General features: G+C 44.6%; 1 long non-coding RNA gene across 4 annotated transcripts; it reads right to left on the bottom strand.

Annotated features, from left to right (window-relative positions):
* Positions 1-3,597: 3,597 nt before the first annotated feature.
* On the bottom strand, positions 3,598-22,608 carry LOC146360149 (uncharacterized). Of its 4 annotated transcripts, XR_014786941.1 has the most exons (6): positions 20,778-22,608; positions 19,496-19,707; positions 17,091-17,394; positions 14,482-14,614; positions 13,634-13,810; positions 3,598-5,973 (listed from the first exon to the last, which is right to left on the bottom strand). It is a non-coding gene; the product is annotated as an uncharacterized LOC146360149 (long non-coding RNA). The 4 variants fall into 4 exon arrangements; XR_014786940.1 differs by having other exon boundaries at positions 19,496-22,608; XR_014786942.1 differs by lacking the exon at positions 19,496-19,707.
* Positions 22,609-22,900: the final 292 nt, after the last annotated feature.

Below are 22,900 nucleotides of genomic sequence, written 5' to 3'. Positions count from 1 at the left end.
GCTTCCAAATAACGCCAACATTTGAATTTCATAACTCAAATGTTAGAATCTTTGTGTTTGAACTTTGCCATCCGGATCCAAAATATCTCACTAAAAGCTTGTTCTCTCAAAATATCTCACTTGAAAAGCTTCAAGTGCTCAAACTTAGACTTTATGGCATTCACATTTTCAGGAAAGTAAAATGTACAAAAGTCGAGATTTTCATCCTGATCTAGTGATCCTTAGTTGTAGGGACTCCAGTAATTATAAGGCTACTCCCCTATATGCAATGGCTTCCCTATTTATTTCATTGGAAGGGAAGGCTCCATTCAGGTAAAAGTATACATGTGCAGAGCATTGAACTGAATGGAGAATCCTGTTTGTGTAGGAGCTCTGTTCACACATGGGACCACAGCCAACTGTCTGGACTCTAGGCTTCCCAACTTTGACTGGGCTCTAGGATTTCCCAAATATTTGCCCTGATTCAGCTAAGGTGATCTTTGTGGATAAGCAGTGTCTCGTGTATCATTTGCTGGATCAAGAAATGCAGGAGTAAATTGCATCTACATACCATCTCGGAATGGGAAAGGATTTTGTTTGGTGTGGTTTGTTTGTTGTTTGTTTGTTTGTTTGTTTGTTTTATAAGAACTGAACAGAATTCTCAAATTCCTTCATGAACAGGATGGAAAGAACTTTAATAATTTGAATTTAATAAATTCAGTTGTGAGAGAAAACAAAATTGATGGATTCCTCCATCCCTAATCTAGGTGTGCATTGCATTGATTTCAGTGAGATACAGATTCAAATGCCATTGTATATGTTGATACAACTCATCATGAGTGGAGAAAGTGGACAGAGAGATGTTTCCGCCCCTCTCTCATAATACTAGAATCCAGGGTCATCCACTGAAGATGAATGGTGAGAGATTCAGGATAGATTAGCTATAGAATTGGCTACCATAGGATGTGATGATGGCCACCAGGTTAGATGGCTTTAAATGGGATTTGACAAAGGATAAGGCTATCAATGGCTTTAGTCATGATGACTATATAGTACCAGTGCCAGCTCCAGGTTTTTGAATGCCCTTGGCAAGATACTCTCAATGGGCCCTCTCTCTCTCAGTAAGTCTACCTTCTCACCCCACAGGCAGAGAGCCAGTGAGCAAGTAAGCAGTGGCATCTTCTGCTTCTCCTTCTCATCACCACCATTGTCTGAGCCAAAGGGAGAGGCCAGTGAACAAGCAGGTGAAGAGGAGCAGCAGCTCCAGGGGCTCTTGTCAGTGGGCTCCTGCTGGGGTGTGGGCCTGTGAAGGTTTGAGGTCTACAGAGGCAAGGAAAAGAAAAAGGTCAGGCCTAGAGGCCTGGAGGTTTTTGGTGGGAAGGGGTATCCTTGAGAGGAGTAGTTTCATTTCCCCAGTTAAATTTCAGTTTCATTTCCCCAGTTAAGTTTCATTTCTTCAGGTTTGAAACAGTACTTTTGGTTTTGAGGGAAGAGGGTATAAAAAGAGAGTGAGAGATCCAGTAAGTACAGAGTTGGGGAGACCAGAGCCTGAAGAGGGAGCAGGAAGAGCCTAGAGGAGTCCAAGTACAGCTAGGGTAACGGAACTTGCATTTTGCAACATTTATTTTATTTTAAGGCCTTTTGTATCAGTCTGCTCTATTGTGTAAATACCTTTAGTTGTGATTTGCTTGCTTTAATTTACCAGTAAACTGTTTCGTGGTTAAACCCTGTGTCTAGAGTGTCAATCTGCAGTCCAAACCTGAAAAGGGGAGGGTAAAAGGAGGAAGGTAGGATTCTTAAGGAGGCAAGAGATCCTTAAGGAGTTGCTCAGGGGGTCCAGGCCATAAGGGGGACCCTGGCAGGGCCCTTGACAGGTGCTCTACCATGTGTTCCCTTGACATCAGCCCTGTATATTACCTCCAGGGTCAGAGGCAGCAGGCCTCTTAATGACCAGACACTGGGGAACAAGAGAGAGATCACTATATGGGAAGTCCATAAGCAGGACACGAGGGTGTCTGTGGGAAACAGAATGTGGTCCAGATAACCAGCAGAGCTCTTCTTATGTCCTTACTTTTTAAAAATGTGACTAGTGCAGACTGGGCCAAAAACTATGAGCCTGATCCAGATTCTACAACCACCCACACAGGGAGAGCGCAGGTGTGGAGGACAGGGAAGCTGGAGGAACAACGTGGCTATGCATGAAGGGTGAAGAGGCTGGCCAGTGCCACATGTCCCCTCTTGCTCCCTGATTGTACTGAGACAGGTTGATCAACAGAAGAGTGGGGCTGTGTGCATGTGAGCTGCAGGGTGAGCGACAATGGGGCTGAGGAGGGCAGGGAGGGTTTCCGGCACTGGATGGAGATCCTTTGCCTTTCCTGCTTTCTCCCTCCACTGGGATGGAGCCCACTTTACACCCCCTTCTTGTCCTCCAACCATTTTCCTCAACGACCATCTAGATGCTGGTAAGGCAACAGACCTACCCTGCTGTTTGCCTCCACCCGTGGAATTGGTGTTCAGTAGTGCAGCATCTCCAGACCTCAAGGTTTCATCCAGCTGTCATGGCCAACATTGGATATCTTCAATGAATCCATCCAATCCAGGGCTGCAGAAAGTCAGCCATGAGGTCCAAATCTGGCCATCTGGGGGCCCCAGACCAGCCCTCCAGGCCCCAGATTGTCCCTCCTGCTTCCCCTGGCTCTGCCCACTTCCCTCAGCACCAATCACTCAGTAGTTTTCCAGCTTTTGTGCAGTTTTCCCCCTTTCTAAAAGGTTGAAATTACGGCTGTGCACCGCTTTGGCCTGAGGCCTGAACCCTGAGTCGAAGTGGGATGCTTTGGGTCACTTTGTGCCCCTTCCGAGGTGAAATGGAGGGGGCACGAAGCAACCTGGAGTGGGTTGGGGGCTCTCCGAATCACTCGGTGTGCTTCAGAGCTTTCCTTACCGGATCCTCCTTCTCCGCCACCACCTGCCTTCCCCACTGCCGCCTGGATGTGCAGCGACTCTTCTTGCAGGGAGTTGTCATTCTTAAAATGGCAACTTCCTGGAACTTCCATGAGGTTGCCATTTTAAAAATGGCGACTCCCTGCAACAAGACAAGTCGCTGTGTGTCCAGGCCTCAGGAGCTGGTGGTGGCGGCGGAGACAGAGGTGGTGATGGAGAAGACAGCAGCAGTGGCACCGAAGGTGGCATGGTGGTGGGCGGCGGCAGAGAAGGTGGCGGTGGCAGTGAGGAGAACACAGCGGCGGTGGCGGAGAAGGCAGAGAAGGTGGTAGTGTGGCGGCGGAGAAGGTGAAGGCTGTGGCAGAGGAGGCGGCGGCCCCGGTAAGGAGCTGGGGGGTTGCGTGGGGGCGTCGGGGGGGGGGACCCAAAGCAGGGTTTGCCATCCAAATCCTACTTCAGGTTCAGGGCTGAGTTGGGTCGGGGGCCCCCCGAATCTGCCCGAGCCAAGGGGTCCCTGCACAGCCCTAGCTGAAATCCCCATCAAAAGACAGTTACTGGCAGTAAGAGATTTAAGCTAAAATATGCTGACATTTTGGCCCCACCCCATTTACCTTTGGCCCCGCCACCACTGGAATGCAGCCCCCAAGTGCTTCTCTGAAATTGACTGTGGTCCTCAGGCTGAAAAAGGCTCCACACCCCTGATCTAACCCTCTGTTGACGCCACCTAAGCTAGTTAACAGCCATGACCACGCATTTTGAGGCCAGGAGTTCCACATACACTCAGTGGACAAATAACTTCTGTTTGTCCTGAATGGCTACTGCCGAGAAACACCTTGGATAGCCCCTTTAGAGTTCTGACTGAAACCCGGTGCAGATTCAATGCCCCACTGACATCGGAGCCACCAGCCTCCACTGGCTTAAATGCCCCCAGTGATGGAGAGCCCACCACCACCAGAGGGAGACTGTGGAATTGCTCTTATTCACCAAATGTTTAGTTGAAATCTGCTTCCTTGTAATTTCCACCCATTCATTCTAATTGTTTAATTTAGTGCATTGTTCAATCTTGCTGTATATTTATTAATGTGATATGTTTCTGTATAACTACTTCAATGTTGTTATAATTGGCAATTATTAGCGAATTATTGGCAAATGTTGTATTTTATTATGTAATTTTTTTGGTCTGATATTGCTATAAGTGGCTTTGAGCATGGTTTTATCTTGGAAAAGTGGCATACAAATAAATGGGTGGTGGTGGTGGTGGTGGTGGTGGTGGTGGTGGTGGTGGTGGTGGTGGGTTCTAGTCCTGATTTGACTGAGTATTATGAGAGAGGAAGAGAAAAGCTGACTCTGCCCATTCTCTTCCTTCTATAGGGAGAGGAAAGATTAGATTGTGCCTCCAAGTTTTAATATTCACTTTTAAAACAAACTCTGACAGGTTTCAACTGACATAATGTGGACCTCAGTAGGAAAAAGGTTCTCCAGCCCTGGCTGCTTTAAGCAGTGGTTTCCCCTCTCTGACTAGTGGCCACAGACCTAGGCTCCCCGGTGAAATGGCAGGAGGCCAAGGTAAGCCAAGAATGATTGCAAAAGGGTGGGCAAAGAGAGAAAACTTGTCCTAACCAATCCATTCTACTTCTCCCACAATCTCTCTCCCCGCCCCACACACACACAAATGGAGCTGAGCTCACATGCCATGGAAGGCTGGTGGAGAGGCCATTCCTGGATTTTGAGCATCCAAGTCCAGACCTCTGATTTAGATTTTCAATTCCCAAACTTGTCTGGAAGAAAACAGTCCCAAGTAGGGATGTATGGACTGTGTAAGATCCATTCTGTCTGTGTTTCACGGATTGTCAGGTGCCTTTTGTTCTGCCAACCAGCACCCACTGACAGTGTGCATGTGTGTGTGTGGGGGATGTTTCTGAATCTGTGCAAATGCACATTTGCACAAATTCACACATGTGGAAATGCACAAATTTTCCTAAAATATGCATTTTCACACTTTAGCCTATGGGAGGAAATGCACAGTTTTGGCCAGTTTTTTTTATTATTATTATTGCGTATTTTTCTATGACAAAATTCGGGAAAGCTAGAGAAGCAGTCCACAAGTCTATGGAATCCACCTGAAGGGGGGAAACCAGTCTGCTGTGAAATCCACAGAGCAGATTCATGAAAATCTGAGCTCATCTGATTCCGTTGCAGATTTCTCCAACATCCCTGGTCCTGACCCTACTGGTTTGTTCCCACTTTAATCTCAGCAGCTCCAAAACCTAGAGCACTCTTCCCCAACGTGGTGCCCTCCAGATGTTTTGGACTCCAATTCCCAGAATTCCTGACTGCTAGCTACATTAGCTGGGGCTGATGGGAGCTGAAGTCCAAAACACCTGGAAGGCACCAGATTGGGGAAAGGTGCTCTAGAGGGAGACAATGCACCCATGCAGGAGTACTGGTTGAATTAATTCATTTGTTTTGGTAGTGCCCTCATTAGCTTTATTGCATTGCCATAGGCCAGAGCACAGGAGCTGGGGCATCCCATCAGACCCAGCCAATGTGACCAACGGTCGTAGGTTCCCCATCCCTGCCATAACATAGAAGAACAGAAAAACAGAAAACATAAATTTTAAAAAATGACAAATTAATAGTAACACAAGATCAATGAAGAACAAGGATGATGATCAGATGTCTGTCACTCAAATAGTCCTTCTAGAACTACTTGCATGTAATGCTGCCCAAGGAAATGCAATGCAATGCACCCTGTCTTGCTTTAGAGACTTTCGCTAAGACCCAATGAGCTCCACGCGTGCACAAAAAGTGCCTCCATAAGCACACAGTGGGGAAGGTTTTGGAGTTTGCTTGCTTGCTTGTTTGCCTGTTTCTCTTTCCCACCATAGTCCCTCATGCTGCATCAAATGCTGCTCTGGAGTAGGGGTGTACAAATTGGGTACCTTCCGTGCAGCTTGACTTCCGCAGTTTGCAGCCAGTGCTCCATTCTGCTATTCACAAGCCCCCGGAATTCTCCTCTTCTTTTTCCGCTCCGAAAGTTACGAAGATCAATCCCTACCGAAAACCATAATTCCAGTGCCCAGCTGTCTCTGTGAGTCTACATAACTTCCGTAAGAATCGCTATTTTTTGTAAATATTTACTTTGTTTTTTTTAATTGAAATCCTCCGTCTCCATTTACTTTCAGCCAAAACACTTCCTCTTCCTCGGGGCTTCCCAAAAGAAGGCTATCTTAGGTGTGCCTGAGCAATGAAGTCTTTGTGTAAAGCAACACTGTTTTAAAGTAGGGATGTACGAAACTCACCTTTGCTCCATCCCTCCATGCGGAATCCTCGACGGGGGGGAGGCGATCCAGTCCTCTCCCCCGGAATCCTCGATGGCTGGCTCTGCTCTGCTCCACCATAGCGGCCGCCATTTACATCCAGCTAGACAGCCGTGATAGGCTACATAAGAATTTACATAGCCTATCACGGCTAACGTCAAAAAAACCACACACACGCAGTATACACAAATGGCAGCCATTTGCATTCCCTATTTTTCGCCAACTTGTCTTACGTAAATATTTACGTAAGATAAAATGGCGAAAAAAAAGAACACAAATAGCGTAGTGAACGCTATTTGCGTTCCTTTATTTTTTGCCGTTCTAGCCTACGTAAATATTTACGTAGGCCAGAACGGCGAAAATAAAGGAACGCAAATAGCGTCCACTACTCTATTTGCATTCCCCTTTTTTTTGCCGTTTTATCTTACCTAAATATTTACGTAGGCTAGAATGGCAAAAAATAAAGGAACGCAAATAGCGTCCACTACGCTATTTGCGTTCCCCTTTTTTTTCATCGTTTTATCTTACGTAAATATTTACATAAGATAAGCCGGCGAAAAATAGGGAATGCAAATGGCGGCCGCTGTCAGGGTGGACACTGAGCCCATAGAATCCCAGAGTAGTTCTGATTCAAAGGAAGAGCAGTCGCTCCTGGGAGAGGAGCGCGCCCCTTTTTCCCAGGGCCCGCAGCTGACAGAGATTCCTCCCATCCACATTCCTAGATTAGAAAGCAGTCCAGGGAGTGACCCAGCACTGATAGCAGACTGGTTGGATGCGCGGCGCAGACGCAGAGAGCGGCGCCAAATGGAGAGTGCGGAAAGGAGGTGTAGCACCCAGTTGGCACTCAAAGAACGGTTGCGCCCAGAGGATCCAAGGGAAAAGGGGAGGGATTCTCCCTAGTCCTTATATTCAGGGGTCTGCCAGTAATTGCTTTTCAAACGGGGACCAACTGTTCTAACTTAGGGCATAGGGATGCTGCTGCTCAGATCTAGTTGCTACCTGTAGAGCTGTTAAGTTGTAAAAGAAGAATAAAGCTTTGAAAAGAGTCCTTTTGTCTGTGTCTGGACTTGGCTACTGGATTAGACTAACAGCCCTCCAAGTAGCCCTTGACAGCCGCCGTAGCCACCGCCATTTGCGTACACTGCGTTTCTGGGGGGGGGTTGACGTTAGCCATGATTGACTACATAAATTCTTACGTAGCCTATCACGGTCCAAGGACGGCAATGGTGGCTGCAGCAGCCCTGCCGCAGCCAGCCAGGAGACCAGCTGCTGCCGCTGCCGCCGCCGCCGCATCCGCCACCACTGAATCCGCCCCAGGTAAGTGCCGTCCCGGGGGGATTCCGCAGGGGGGGCAGGGGGGCAGGAGGCTGTTCCGCCACGGATTCTGGGGGGCCGGATTCTAAACAATCCAGCCTCACTGGAATCCGTGGTGAATTCTCCGCCATCCCTATTTTAAAGAAAGAAAAAACCTTTTAAAATGACCATGCCGCTCCAGGACCAGCATGGTCATTTTAAAAGATTTTTTTTTTCTTTCAAACAGCATTGCTTTAAACAAGAGTTCATCGTTCAGGCACACCTAAGACAGCCTTCTTTTGGGAAGCTCCTAGGAAGAAGGAAGTGTTCTGGCTGAAAGTAAACGGAGACAGAGGATTTCAATTTAAAAAGAACACCCACAAACAAGGCGGTGAGCACAATACATTTTTTAAAAAAAACTTACATATTTATTATCGGAACATACTACACTGCATTTTTATTTACGAAAATTCCGCGACTCCTTGCAGACGATGAAAAAAAAGCTGCATGACTGCTGGCTCCACAGGACCTCATGGTGCCGTTCCGCAGAGGATTCTGTGGCACGGACTGAAGGGAATTCGATCCTATTTCAGTCCGTGGCAGAATTCTCTGACATCCCTACTCTGGAGGCCCTCTAACCTTCAGGAGCAGCTTTTCAGGGGTTGCCTGGAACAGCTGTGGAAAAGAGGAATGAAATGTGCTTTCAGGCCTGGTCTGAAGGCACATGAGGCAGCCACCTTGCTGAAGCTAAGCAGGTCTGGGTCTGGTCAGTGCTTGGAGGGGAGACTACCTCAGAACCACATGTAGACGCCTTGAGTTCCCCAATGGAAGAAAGGTGGGATATTTATTTATTTATTTATTTATTTAATCCCATGTATGTTTAGAGAGAAAGAAAAAGTCCTACAACTCCTAGCATGCCCCGGTCTCTTTTCTGCCTAGACATGCATAGGATTGTGCCCTCAAAGGCTACTGTGCACTGAGAATGTTGTTTATGGCTTATTGGACCCCGATCCTTATTTCTCCACAGGTAGCATTGAAAACTGGATTGTACAAAAGCATATTCGAATTAGGTGGGATCCTTTAAGGCAGGCAGGGATGGGAAATGCGTGGGCCTGCAGATGTTGGACTGCAACTGCCACCAGCCCAAGCCATAGCCAATAGTGAGGGATGATGGAAGTTGTAGGCCAAAACATCTGGAGGGCTACATGTTTCCCATTCTTGCTTTAAATGCATGGATTTGGTACAGTTTTATCTCCAAGAGTTTTATCTCCAGGAAGATAAAGATCCCTGTTTAAAAAATTATTCACAATACCACATTCAGGGCGAGTTGAATCACTGGTGCAAATCTATTGATTTTAGCTGTCTGGAGCAGCTCCCCCCTCCCCCAGCCCTGTCATTCAGCATTTGATTAAAGAAAGCACATGGCTAAGTTAAAGTAATTAATTAATAATTTTTGCCTTCATCTTCTGGAAGGTCATGAGCATAGGCCTTTAAACGCAGTGTTTATAAGCATATCCCGTTACAGTACATTACATGGCACCATTTCTGTTACCCGATACAGCTAATACACTACATGGCCAACAGTATAATAATGTTGGCTCATTCAGAAGTACCAATCATACATTAAAGAAGGTGGTGGCCTCACTCCAGATGTCCTAGGAGGGTTATATCAGTAAATAAATTAGTTTAGATGCAACAGCAGAGTGGAAGTATACACACACGCATACAGGAATGGTTGGCCTTTTCTTCTGTGTGTATTTACAGAGAGATCCATTTCCATATAAACTTATTTCAAGGTGTAGTTGCTGTAGTGATCCCAGAATAGACAATACAACAAGCCAAAAACTACCTCTCTTTAGGGTTGCACTGATTTTATAAAATCCATTCCAACTGTGTTTTGAGGATTGTCAGGCATCTTTCATTCCCTCATCCACTCATTGATTGAATCAGATGTTTTTAACCAGAATTTCATTCTGCTTGTGTTAATTTGCATTAGTGCTACTGTGCACTTGTACTAATGCAGTGATGCACATTAGTTAGTGAAAATTAGTGCAAATCCCCCCACAAAGTGAAAAACCAGTGCACAAGTCTGCAAAATCTGCATGACTCAGAAAAAGCCAGACTGCTCTGTAGGTTGGATTCATAGAAATCCAAACTCATTTGAATCCATTGTGCATTTCTCTAAGATCTCTGCCTCTCTCACACTTTTGGCCTGGATGTAGGGATGTCAGAGAAATCTGCAACAGGACCAAATGAATTCAGCTTTTCATGAATCTGAGTCATGAATTCCGCAGTGCACCATCATTTTCCTGTCAGCTGGATTCCATGGACTTGCGGATCAGTTTTTTTCTAACTTCCCTGAATTTTGTGCAAATTTCATGTAGAAAAATACACAAAATAAAAAACCCAGCCAAAAATGTGCATTTCCCCCATAGACTAAAGTGTGGAACTGCACATTTTGGGAGAATGTGGTCATTTTTGCATACAAGAATTTGCGCAAATGCGAATTTCCACTAATTCAGAAACACAAAAAATCAAAGTCCATTGATCAACAGACAACCAAATGAAAGGCACCTGACAATCCACAAAACACAGTGGGGATGGATTTTAAACAATCCGTACTTGGATGCCTACGGATGTTGGAGAAATCCACAACAGAACCAGATGAGTTCAGATTTTTATGAATCTGACCCATGGATTCCTCAGCAGACCAGCTTCTTCCCTGTTGGGTGGATTTTGTGGATTCGTGGACCATTTTCCTAACCTTTGGGAATTTTGCTCAAATTTTGTGGTAGAACAATATGCGAAAAAAACTGGCTGAAAATGTGAAAAATTTTCCCCATGGGCTAAAGTGTGAAAATGCGCATTGGGGGGGATTTGCACATTTTTTAACGTGTGAATTTGTGCAAACTTAGAAACTAAAAAAAAAATCCAATACCACTGATGGACAGAGGACAGAACAAAGGGTACCTGACATCCCATGAAACACAGATGGAATGGAATTTACACAATCTGTACATCCCTACCCTCACCTCAAGCCATTGGATGAACTACCACTATATCACAGAATGTTCACAGATATTCTTCCAAGAGGAAGAAGCCAATCGCTAGCAATCCATATGTTAACCTTCCACCAAAGATGTGGATTGTAAACAACTCACATGAGTGGCCCATCCATGAGCATCATAATGCATGAAGAAGGATCCTTTCTTCAGTATTACATATCAATTACAAAAGCAGAAATCTTGGCTCATAGAAGTTGACCTTTATGGGATCATTTGACTTCCGTCCTCCTCTGTTATACAGTTCCTGTTCCCAGACCTGTCTTGAGCTGACTTGTGGACCTTTTTTTTTTAACTTTTGTGCAAATTCACACTTGCAGTAATACACATTAGTGCTAATTCACACTTGCACTAATGTGCATTACTGCAAGTGGAATGAAATCCTTGCAACAGAACATGTTCCCACGCATTGGAAGCATGGCAAAGGCAGTTGGCTGAATCCTGCTTCCTAGGAACATGTAAGAACATGTAGGAACATGTCTTCCTGTCATGTAAGAGAGGTATGGAGAGCCTGTGAGATGAATACAGCCCGTGGGAGGTCCCCATTCAGCTCCTGCCCTTATCTCCAATCAGCGACTGGAGATAAGGGATTTCCCCTCCTCCCTCCTACACTGCAAGTGAGGCTTTAAAAAGGCCTCCATTGGTGACAATGAAGGGCTTTAAATGCCCATTCTAGTATAATAATGGCTGAAAAGGACACACGAAGTGCCACATAACTAGGGATGTACGGACTGTATAAAATCCATTCTGTCTGTATTTCATGGATTGTCGGGCTCCCTTCGTTCCATTGCCCCCCACTGCAGGCATCAGATTCCCCCAAATTGGTGCAACTGCACAGTTGCGCATTTTTTCACGTGTGAAAATGTGTAGATTTCCCCAAATGCACATTTTCACACTTTAACCTGTGGGGAAAATGCACATTTTTGGCCAGGTTTTCTTATTTTGTGTATTTTTTTATGATAAAATGTGTGCAAAATTCAGGAAACTTAGAAAACCAGTCTGCAGAATCCAGCTAGCAGGTGAAAAGTGGGTTGGATTCATGAAAATCTGAACTCATTTGGTTCTGTTGCAGATTACTGTGACATCCCTACGCATACAATGGTAGAAGAGAAACTGGTAGGGCAAGGTATATGCATACTGTACACACAGTATCAAATTCACTTTTGGAATGTGCATTGTTAAGACCAGGGCAAGCACACATGGAAAGATCGTCTTAAAAAGAGTTTTGCAGCACCTGAAAGCGTAATGGATTCATTGGATAAGTTTTCATTGAAGAGACCACTTCATTATTCACATGATGTAAGCATAGGCCCTAGCAAAGGATCAGTCTGTCAATTTTAGTTGCTTTCTGTTTCTCATTTCCCCAGTCTTAAGTTTAGTTCATCCCAAACTTTGAGAATTCCCCCCATCTTAAATTCCGTTCACCCTGAATTTTGAATTTTTAAAAAAAATTCTCATGAAAATCTGTACACATTGTTGTGCTCATTTCTTCTGGTATATGTATTTTGGTAAGCAATTTTGCCTACTAGGCATATTTTCCAAGCAAGTTTAATATAATGCATTTTAATGTGCTTTTCACTAATAAATGCATCTTTGTGTGCATGTTTCCCTAATATATGCATTTTTGTATGGGAGAGTTGTGAAAGATAACTGCATTTCCTTTTACATGTTGGTTCGGAAGGGCAAAACTAGGGAAGTTTACATTAAAATGAGAACTGAACAGATTTCTCCCCCATCCCTACATAATGCTGCTGGCAAAGGGAAGTCCTTAGTTAAAACATAGGGAAAGATCTCATAGGGAGCAAAGAAAGTCCTATAGTGCATTAAACTCTTTATCCACCCAGTCCAGTATTATTGACTCTTGACTAGCAATGACTCTCCAGAGCCTCAGGTAAAGGCCTTCAGTCACATACCTACTACCACTAGGGATGTCGGAGAACTCCGCAACAGAATCAAATGAGTTTGGATTTCTATGAATCCCACCCACAGATTCCACAACAGACTGGCTTTTCCTGAGTCCCATGGATTATGCCAACTTGCAGACTGTTTTTTTTTTTTTAACTTTCCAGAATTTTGCACAAATTTAGTCATAGAAAAATACATAACATTTTTTTTTAAAAAAGGCTGAACATGTGCATTTCCCCCATAGGCTAAAGCATAAAAATGTGCATGGGGTGGTGGTGTGCATTTTGGGGGATATTTGCACATTTGTACAATGCAAATTTGTGCAAATGTGAATTTTCACAAATGCAGGAAATTAGAAAAAACCTGATTCCATCAAAGAGCGGATGATGAAATGAAAAGCACTCGACAACCCACGAAATGCAGATGGAATGGATTTTACAAAATCTGTACATCCCTAACTACCACTGTGCTATAGTCCCTCTGATTCCACCCTCCAGGGCTGGTTCTGCCATTAGGCGAACTGAGGCAATTGCCTCAGGGGGCAGCTGATGGGTGCTGTGGAGGGGGCAACAGTGGCAGCCCCCTAGACCTTCCCTTCTGTTGGAGGACAGAGTGAGGCCTGCCATACACCCCCGAAGCTACCCTGCTTAGGGGAATGGAGGAGGCTGTCCCATCACCCACATTGAAGTAAGGTTCAGCGGACAGTGACCCATAAGAGGAGGGGGTGTGCCTCAGTGGTAAGAGCAACTGCTTTGGATGCATAAGGTCCCAAGTTCTATCCCCGGCATCTCCAGATAGGGCTGGAAAAACTCCTGCCTGAGACCCTGCAAAGCAGCTGCCCCTCAGTGCTGACAACACTGGGCTAGATGGACCAAGGGTCTAACTCAGCATAAGGCAGCTTCCTATGTTCTTGTGGTCAGCTTCTGTAGGTTGAATGGGGGTGGGGGACATCTTGTCCTTCACCTCAGGCAGCAAAATGTCTCAGGCCAGCCCATCTCCCATCTTTCATCACAAAGTTTCAGTTTCTACCATTGGGAAAGCCAATGGCCAGCAAAACCACTCTGAACTTTGTTAGAAGCTGCATGTTCCCCTATACAATTTTATTTCCAGCCTTCATTAGAAGGTCCAACTAACCTGCCCATATTGGAATCAGCAAGTGGCCAGGGCAGTACAGTTGTTTCAGGTTTCTCAAGGCAACTCTAGCATGGTCTTCTGTTTCTAGTAGAAAAAGGCTTGCTGAAGATAAAGTTTCAGTGCCATCTGCTGGTAAAACAGAGAATTTATCTCCAGGACTCTGCTAGGTATCAACCACTGAAATAGATAGAAAAGCAAGAAGCTAACCATTAATCCATGGGTGCTTTAGTCTGTATACTCACTGCATGAGAAAGGACATAAGGAAGCACGTGCTTATCTAGCACTATGCATAATAACGTGTCTGACTCTATAGTGATGGATGCTTACCTAGGAATGTGCTTTTTAGCTGACTTAAATACACATTTATTAGGTTTATGCCCTGCTGTGAGTAGTTATTATATAACATTGCTGTGATAAATAACACAGCAGTAGCACTTTCAATGCTTGCTATTTCATGCAAATGATTTTTTTCTTTGCACAGCAACCTGTTGCCACCGACCTGCCTTTTAGAATTGTACGCAGCCACTTAATAATGTAATGAAATCCTTGTTGTATCTCCCTCCCGCCCACTCCCCTGAGTAAAATTACACAGCAGAATGTAAAAACCCATCTGACTTCCCAAGAATGTAACCTATGGGGTCCCAGATAACATTCTTGAATGGGTCAAAATCCACAGGTTCCCATGTTTCTATGAGGTTGATCATAGTGCAGCAGCTAAGGGGCTACTGTTCAGAAAGGCCCCAGTTCAAATCTCACATCTGCCATGAACTCACTTAGTGGCCTTTGGCAAGCCACTCTCTCTCAGCCTCAGTCCATCTGCATTATGGGGGATAAGAACTTCGACATACCTTATATGGTTGTTATAAGGATTATGACTAGATATCACTTTAAACGCTTGGAAGCACTACACAGATGATGATGATGGAGGATCTTGGTTTTGCCACACACCAGCAGTATCTTTTTCAACCTCCCAGCATGGTACTGAGAAAAAAAATATGGATAAGTTTGCACTCTAGAAGAACATCCAAATAAATGGGCATAACATAGACTGGTCAAGTTAAATTACACCAGTGATTCAACTTGATACAGTGATCCCAAAACAAAATAGGAACAGCTTCACCAATTGAATCCCAAACACATTTCAACATGGGTTTTTATTAAGGGAAAAACTCCTTGAGACTTTTCTGGAGGATTCCCTTTCCCTTACTTCTTCCGCTCCATATTGGCACTGTTGCATATAGTGACCCACCAGATTTCTCATTGGCAGATCATAATATTAATAAAGAGATGATGTCATCCAGCATGGTGGCCTTTAATCTGTCTAGGCCCTGAACCCATCTTTAAACATGAACTCTTTGTATTTATCTGATGCTTTAAAAAACAACAACAACCAAACATTTATGCCACCAGCTATCACAACACCATGTTGCAATATGTTCCATAGGTTAATTATGCACTGTGTTAAAGAATGACTGGGTTCACACAACACGACAACCCATCATGGGTGACAAGCCATGTTGGGTTGCCATGTTGTGGTAACCCAAACCAATTCCTGCAGGGTGGCTTGCGTGTAAACCACCCTAACATCCCATGGCTTGTTGTAGGGGTACTTGAACCCACAATGGATTGGTGTGTCATCCGAACCCAGCATTGCCAACCCATCATAGGTCGTGGGCATTGGTGAGCAAGCCACTCAGCAAGATCAGCAGAAACCCTTGCCGCTCTTGCTGAGTGATCTCACCCATGAACAAGTGGCACTCTGGAGGGGCTGTCACTCATTCACTAACCCCCTTTTAAAATTTATTTTTCCCTCTCCACATTTACTCAAGCTGGGGCTGAATTTCATAGACTCTCCTTTCCACAGAGATCTACATGCAACCCTCTTTTCAGTCCCCTTCACACTAACCATGACAACCTTTGACAGTTCCTTTGACAGCTGTCAAATGTAGCCACAGTTAGCACTAAAGGGAGAGAAAAGGGGTTGGCTTGTAGATCTCTATGAAATAAAGGGGGCTTGGGCAAGTGGGGATCCAAAGCAGGGCATCCCTAAGGGTCAGGGCAATACTTAAAGCTCTGGGGATCACCTTGCACTCCTTTTCCCCACCAGTCAGCTGTCAAAGACTATAACGTCAGCCTATATACAGTCCCCTCTTGTCAGTTGCCTTGTATATTTGACAGCTGAAACATACAAGGTATCAGACAAGGTGAGCCTATCTGTTTTGGACAGTCGGAGTTGTGTACTTGCAGAACTTCAAAAATCTGAACAAAAAATTATAATTAAAAATACAGGAACATTTGTGCATATTATCAGGGAGATATATATATAGATATATAGATATAGATATATACACACACACACACACACACACACGCACGCACACATACATACATATACAGCCAGGGGGACGTGCGGCAGACAAGACAGGTTCTGCTGCCAAATCCCCTGGGATACCTGCCAGGACCAAGGGTGAAGGCAAGGGAGAACAACTCACGATCAACCTGACCATCTGTCGGGCTCACCATGGGTTGGTCCGAAAACAACCTACACCACATGGCTTATTTCACAGGATGGGTTGTCATGTCACGCGAACTCAGTCAATACCTCAGTTTGAATGCAGTCCTGTGAGAAGCATGGGCCCAGCATGGGTCCTAAAACATGTGGCCCAGGCAGAGTGCAAAAACAGGAAGTTTATCATGCACTTGGAGGGAACAATAATGACTGGAAGACCACAAGACTCCTTGCATTAACCCTCTGCCATCTCAATGGGAACGACTGAGATTTTGTGTTTGGCTGGAGAGGGTTTTTAAAAAATATATTATTTTACTATTGACTCTCTGCACAACACTCCCAATTTTATGAACCTCTTCTACGCTCCACCGTTAAGAAGGGTGAATCATCTCCACACCATCCAACTAGTTTGTGCCCCTTACCTGAACAGGTGTGTCTGCGACTCACCTGACCAAGAGAGAACTGTGGCCATATGGAGAGACCCCACTCAGTAACAGATTTATAGATTCCAGCTAAATGTTCTGGGCTTCAAGAATTGAGTTATGGGCAATGGTCCCTGAAACATCCCTCAAGCCAGATAACACAAAGTGGTACCACCGAATATATATGTATTGCTCAAACAGTATTAGAGAATAGCAAAACTTTGTAGTGATGACATAAGCAAGATATGATATATAACATACAATACCATTAGGGTGATTAAAACGTAACAGAAATAGTGGCTAGCATAGTCTTATTCAAATAAAAAATCAAGTTCTTATTCTTCTTAACCAATTAAACAGTTATTATTAAGATCTTATATTAACCTAGCTGGCAGGCATAGTTGGCAATCAATGTTTGGTAGGTTTCTTTCAGGATCTCCCTGCCCAACCCAGTTAAAGCCTTACTATTTATAATATTTTACTTAACATTAGCCCAAGCCCTTTATCATAAACAAAATTTATGCACCTTGACCAAGAGCTTTCCTGCACAAGGCATTTATTGTGTGCTCATCCTCACACAACTCCTCACAGTTGTTTACAGGTTCTTCAGATGATGTCGTGACTCTCCAGTTTTGCTTCTACTTTGAAGTGGCACTTTGCGTGCATTTTTTTAGGGCAGGGAAAATGTGGCGTTATTTGTGAAAATAAAAGAAAATGCCTTTTCCACTTGTGCAATTGCGTGATCCCAGTATACCACAGTGCCACATAGAGGTGATGTAGCAGAAAGGCAGGAAAGGAAATGCTTGTCGTGTAGTACTCGGATCTCAATGCTGCAATGAAACAGAAAGTAGATGCAGTGGATTAACAGGGAATAACAGCCTCATGCAGGAAAGTTTTTAAGCAGGAGCTTCAAACACAGTCATAGCTGTTGCACATGGCTCCTGCACCTAACTCAAGTAGGGGCTCTCCATAACACCACCAGCTTAAAACTAACTTCAGAAGCAGTCTTGTGAAGGTCCCTCTCCTCCTGAGTTAAGGAGCTTTTTGCTTCCAGGTACTAACCAACCCACCTGCAACAATCTCCCCTACTGGTGCCAAGGGTAAGCATGATTGGCTGAGGGAAGGGACATTGAGGATACCTTGCCCAAGGGACCCAAAAACCTGGAGCCAGCACTGTCCCTTGCTCCGATCTAAGAACATATCCCACACTTAAGAATACCACATAGCATATAAAGAACACAACCAATCACGCTACACTTGCAATTAGCACACACAGATTATAATGAATAATGCTCCCTTGAAATACAGTGAATTCTTGTCAACAATACATGCTGCATTCATCTTTTGTGACACCATGGACTTCTTTTTTTCCTATGCTACAGCTTTAACTGGTCTTGAAGAATGGGTGGGTGGGATGTTACATCAAAAGGGCTCCTTATGCCACCACCAACAAGCTCCTGGGCAGGTAACACAGAATATGGAAGTGATGTACACATAATTCAAAGCAGGCACATCTGCAGTATAAATGTAAATCAATTTTATACCAGTTTAACTGCCATTGCTCCTCATTCCGGGAATTCTGGGAACTGCAATCTGGCAAAAGTGCTAAGAAACAGATCTGACCCACGGAACTACTTTTCCCTGCGGTCCAAAAGGAGAGGGCACAAAAGATTTTTTTATCCATAGTATAGATATGCCTCCCACCAAGGTTCTGGTATATGCATATATAAACACAGTACCCTCTGAATCTTTATCTATTGCAGGCGTTGTTGTTGTTCAGTTGTTCAGTCATGTCCGACTATTTGTGACACCATGGACCATAGCACGCCAGACCTTCCTGTCCTCCGCTCTATCCCGGAATGTGCTCAAGTTCATATTCATTGCATCCGTGATGCTTTCTGGCCATCTCATCCTCTGGTGTCCCCTTCTCCTTTTGCTTTCAATCTTTCCCAGCATCAGGGTCCTTTCCAGTGACTTTTCTTTTCACATTAGGTAGCCAAAATATTTGAGCTTCAGCTTCAGTATCTGTCCTTCCAATGAGCACTCAGGGTTGATTTCCTTTAGGATGGACTGATTGGACCTCCTAGCAGTCCAGGGGACTCGTAAGAGTCTTCTCCAGCACCACAGTTCGAAAGCATCGATTCTTCAGCGCTCAGCCTTCCTTATAGTCCAGCTCTCACAGCCATACGCTGCTACTGGGAAAACCATAGCGTTGATTATACGAACCTTTGTCGGCAAGGTGATTCTATTGCAGGTAGGGATGTACACATTTTCTAAAATCTGTTCTGCCTGCATTTCATGGATTGTCAGGTGCCTTTCCTTCTATCGTCTGCTCATTGGTGGAAATGTGTTTTTTCCAATTTCCTGAATTTGCATAAATTCACATTTGCACAAATTCATACTTGTGAAAATGCGCAAATTCCCCCCAAATGCACATTTTCATGCTTTAGCCTAAGGGGGAAATGTGCATTTTCAGCCAGTGGTTTTTTTTAATGCATTTTTCTATGACTAAATTTGCATAGAATTCTGGAAAGTAAAAAAAAAAAAAAAACTGGTCTGCAAGTCCATGGAATCCATGTGACTTGGGAAAAGCTGGTCCACTATGGAATTTGCAGGTCAGATTCATAGAAATCCAAACTCATTTGATTCCATTGCAGATTTCTCCAACATCCCTACTTGCATGCTTATCTTCTCCTTTGTCACTTCAGGTAGCAATCATGGTTTTCCCCTCCCTACTTTTATTCTCACTACAGCCTTGTAAGGTAGGTAAGGTTGAGAGATAGTGACTGGGTCAAGATCATCCACTGAGCTTTCTTTCCTTCCTTCCTTCCTTCCTCCCTCCCTTCCTCCCTCCCTCCCTTCCTTCCTTCCTTCCCTCCCTCCCTCCCTCCCTCCCTCCCTCTTTCTGATGTTTGTATGCCATCCCATTACCTTTAGGATGTTTCCAGATGACTCTTTGTGCATTAGCCAGCCTAATTCACAGAATTTTACAGGGGTCCAGATGATATCTTCCATTCAGAACTGGAGATGTACAGATTGTGTTAAATCCATTCCATCTGTGTTTCATGGACTGTCGGTTGTCTTTCATTCCATCATCTACTCATTGAAAGAATCAGATTTTTGTAGGGATGTACAAGAATTTCCTAATGCAAAGAGAAAACTCACTGGAAAAGACCCTGATGCTGGGAAAGACTGAAGACAAAAGGAGAAGGGGATGGCAGAGGATGAGATGGCTAGATAGCATCACTGATACAATGAATATGAACTTGAGCATGCCCTGGGAGAGAGCGAAGGACAGGAAGGCCTGGCATGCTATGGTCCATGGGGTCACGAAGAGTCGGACACGACTTAACGACTGAACAACAACAACAAGAATTTCATTCCACTCGTGCTAATTCACATTAATGCTAATTTGCACTTGTGCTAATGTGCATTAGCACACATGCAAATTTACAACCCCTCAAAGGAAAAAACTAGTCTGCAAGCCCACAGAATCTATGTGACTCAGAAAAAGCCAGTCTATTGCAGAATCCAGAGGTTGGATTCATAGAAATCCAAACTCATTTGAATCCATTGTGGATTTCTCTGACATCCCTACACATAACCCTCCTGTCAGGGGTGTTTCTGAGCGCAGGAAGTGGGATTCTGAAGGAGAACCACCAGACATGGGGGAGGTATTTTCCCAGGCTAGTCCAAACGTGACTAGGCCAGCTTCTCAGGTTACAAACACCCAGCTGGCTGAGGATGAGGGTGCCTCTTCACACACCGCTGTGAGAGACAGAGAACAGAAGGAGGTGGGGTTTGGGGAGTCTGAGCTAATAGATGCCAGACACAGGCACAGGGCAAAGAGAGAGAAGGCAGGGGTGGAACTTAGACGGTCTACATGGATTGGCCTTGCATGAGAAGCTGCATTCAGAAGCCTCACGAGAGAGAGGGACCTCCCCCCATTAAGTTAGGCTAGTGAAACCGCCTTCCTCTTCAAATGGCGGGCAACTCTCGTAACTTCCTTTTGAATTCCCCTGAAGGCATTCCTTTGTAGACTGAGAGAGTCACTGAGAATTTGCATCTGTGTGACCCTGTGAAGTAATGGATTAAAAGCTGTAGACTGAAGCCTCTCATCTGTGTTTGTTTTCGGCATTGAAATAAAGTGGGGGCTAAAGGAATCCTGACAGTTCCTATGTTTTCCCACAGCTTCTTCCATCTTTTTTCTTACTGCAGAAAATCCATTAAGTAGAAAAAGGTGGGATAGCTGCTCAAGGCTTGTAACTGGAAGCAATAGGAGCTCTCCATCGGGAAGCACCTGAAGTTCTCCAGGCGGCCTACAATAAATAAACATAAAACAATTTAGATACAAAATAGAACATAAAACCAGGCAAGGTAAGTTTTCGGTGTGAGTAAGGCAACAATCTGTTATATGAGCACTGTGTTATAAGCCTTTTCTCTCAAGCGGTCCGATCATCTTAGCAATGTGTAAAACGCGAATTTAGTCTGCTGTGCTAGACAGGCGTTCGTCTCTCAGCTATTGTTACTTAGCACATCTCTAGCTGCCTCTGGGAATGGAGTGGCTGAATGTTTGAAATCTGATGTTCATAGGGCATCCTAGGGCGCACGCACACACACGCGAAAAATGTTAGGTTGTATTCACACATTGGCACTTTAAGTGGCTTATAACATTGTAACACCAGTAAGGGTCCACACCACTTAGTGTTTTGTTGTTGTTTTAAATGCTTCAGCGCCATTTAAAGCATTTCACTTTGGGACATCTCCCATGGTGGTCTAGAATAAAGAGCATTAACCTAATGCAGTGTAAACATAGTGTAAATGAAAAAAGCACTTTAAATGGCCACCCTCTGGGTTACAGTCATTCCAGCATGCCTCAGGGCCAGTCAGAGGGAAACAGCTAGGATGGTTACATTTTTTCCCCCCTGGGCAAGAGGTTGAATGCCTTTAACAGCTGCACAACAGGCAGAAATTCAACAGGCAAGGCTCCCCATTATTGCATTTCCATGCCAGGAAAAGAGGCGCCTAGCAAACATTTAACTTCCCATGGTGCTGTTGAAAGCATTCATAACCTCAGGCAAGAAAATGGTTAGAACCTTAGATGCTGCCTGAGAGAGATGGTTAAGAACATTCAAACACAGGAGTCATGCTGGGTTGGACCAAAAGCCTGTCTAGTCCAGCATTCTGTTCCCACAGTGGCCAATCAGATGCCCTAATGGAAATCCACAAGCAGAACATGAGTGCAACAACATCCTCCCGCTCATGTTCCCCAGCAACTGCTATACAGAGACATAGTGCCTTGAATACTGGAGGTAACATAGAGCCATCATAACTAGTAGCAATAGATATTTTTATCCTCAGCAAATTTGTCTAATCCCTTTTGAAGCCATCCACTTCCATGGCCATCATCACTACATCTCGTGGTAGCAAATTCCATAGTTTAACCATGTGCTGTGTAAAGAAGTTCTTCCTTTTCTCTGTCCTGAATCTCTCACCACTCAGCTTCATGGGATGACCCTGGGCTCTAGTATTATGAGAAAGGGAGAGAATTGACTCCCTATCCAATTTATCCACACATGCATAATTGTATACATCTCTACCATGTATCCCTTCATGCACCTTTTCTCTAAACTCAATACTTCCAAACATTGCAACCTTTCCTTGCAGGGGAGTTCCCAAAAGGTATTCTCTGTGGCTACTTACAAAAGGCTTTCCACCTTTTTGTGTATATCTCTTAAAGGCCTGTTCACCAGCTAGCATTGCCATGGGGCCCCTCTGAAATGCTACCAAGATACATGACCACAGATGTTGTTCATATACCCTCATGTTTTGAGGGGTGGATCACTGGAGGCAAATTTGACACAAGGGCTGCCAACTTCTGACCCATAGTTTTGGGCATTATTCAAAAAACAACGGTGAACACAACTCCGGGGAGAGGGGAGCATCATTCTTCTTTATCAGGGGTGTAGAAACTCAGGTCCTGGGGGCCAAAACTAGCGCACCTGTGTTCCAATCCAGCCCTCTGGGATTCCCCAGTTGGCCATGCCCCCTTTCCCCTTCCCCCACCTCCTTTCCCCCAACTGCCAATTATTTGATGGTTTCCCAGATTTTGTGCAATTCTCCCCCATTCTACAATGTTGAAATGCTTCTCCTAAGACTTAGTTACTGACAGTAAGAGCTTTAAACTGAAATATGCTGGTATTTTATGCTCCTCCCCTTTTATCTTCAGCTCCACCCACTGAATGGAATTCCACCCTCAACAGCCCTGTTCTACATCGTGATTTGGAAGATGCACCAACAAAACCCTACTCAGACTACTGTAACATGCTCTCTGTG

The sequence above is a fragment of the Heloderma suspectum genome, chromosome 1 (assembly GCF_057233095.1).
Source record: "Heloderma suspectum isolate Gila_16-S chromosome 1, 16-S_ref, whole genome shotgun sequence".
Classification (NCBI taxonomy): domain Eukaryota; kingdom Metazoa; phylum Chordata; class Lepidosauria; order Squamata; family Helodermatidae; genus Heloderma; species Heloderma suspectum.
Note: the sequence above shows the minus strand (reverse complement) of the source record. Positions and strands in the feature narration are given on the sequence as shown.